The 1,101-nt window shown below is 29.2% G+C and overlaps 1 non-coding gene across 1 annotated transcript; it reads left to right on the plus strand.

Annotated features, from left to right (window-relative positions):
- The first annotated feature begins 454 nt into the window (after positions 1 to 454).
- On the plus strand, positions 455 to 526 carry TRNAD-GUC (transfer RNA aspartic acid (anticodon GUC)). Its single transcript has one exon. It is a non-coding gene; the product is annotated as a tRNA-Asp (tRNA).
- The last annotated feature ends 575 nt before the right edge of the window (positions 527 to 1,101 follow it).

Genomic DNA, 1,101 nt, shown 5'->3' on the forward strand with positions numbered 1-1,101 from the left:
TTATATTGTTCTCATGTTTTTAGTTATATATGATTAATGGAGTGTTGTATGTGATAATTGTTGTATAATGTATTAAATGAATTTATGTTGTATGTTTTTACATGTTGTATTAACTTGGAATTCATGTTGTATGTTAATGTAATTAGGGATGTATCATAGGTTGTATGATTTAATTAAGATTAATATTCTTTTAGGTCAATAAATGGATTGTGTAAATAGATAGGAATAAATAAAGTCAACAAATAAACACCCCGCACCAAATGTCTAGGATAGCTTCCTGTCATTGAGTCCATGAGAGACGACCCGGACTTCTCTATACTACTTAAGGTGATAGTTAGGGATTTGGTAAATAAATAAATAATTAATTTTAATGGATGTGAGTGACAACAAATAAAGGGAATAAAAAAATATAAATAAAATATTCCTAAAAATAGACCACATCAAAATTAATGTGGTCGTTGTAGTATAGTGGTGAGTATTCCCGCCTGTCATGCGGGTGACCCGGGTTCGATCCCCGACAACGGCGTCAAAATTTTAATGTGGTCTATTTTGGGAATATTTTATTTATATATTTTTATTCCCTTTATTTCTTGTCACTCACACCCATCAAAAATAATTAATTATTTATTTACCAAACCCCTAACTATCGCCTTAAGTAGTGTACAGAAGTTCGGGTCGTCTCTCATGGACTCAATGACAGGAAGCTATCCTAGACATTTGGTGCAGAGTGTTTATTTGTTGACTTTATTCATTCCTATCTATTTACACAATCCATTTATTGACCTAAAAGAATATTAATCTTAATTAAATCATACAACCTATGATACATCCCTAATTACATTAACATACAACATGAATTCCAAGTTAATACAACATATAAAAACATACAACATAAATTCATTTAATACATTATACAACAATTATCACATACAACACTCCATTAATCATATACAACTAAAAACATGAGAATAATATAAAACAATAGAAAACATCTATCAACAATTGATACACGCTAAAGAAATATACAACAATATCTAACAACAACAAGTTCAACATACAACATACAACATATAACATACAACATGAATTTCATGCACACAA

The sequence above is a fragment of the Curcuma longa genome, chromosome 7, assembly GCF_044706935.1.
Source record: "Curcuma longa cultivar G26 ecotype Majalengka, Jawa Barat chromosome 7, ITB_CL_G26_1.1, whole genome shotgun sequence".
Taxonomy (NCBI): Eukaryota; Viridiplantae; Streptophyta; class Magnoliopsida; order Zingiberales; family Zingiberaceae; genus Curcuma; species Curcuma longa.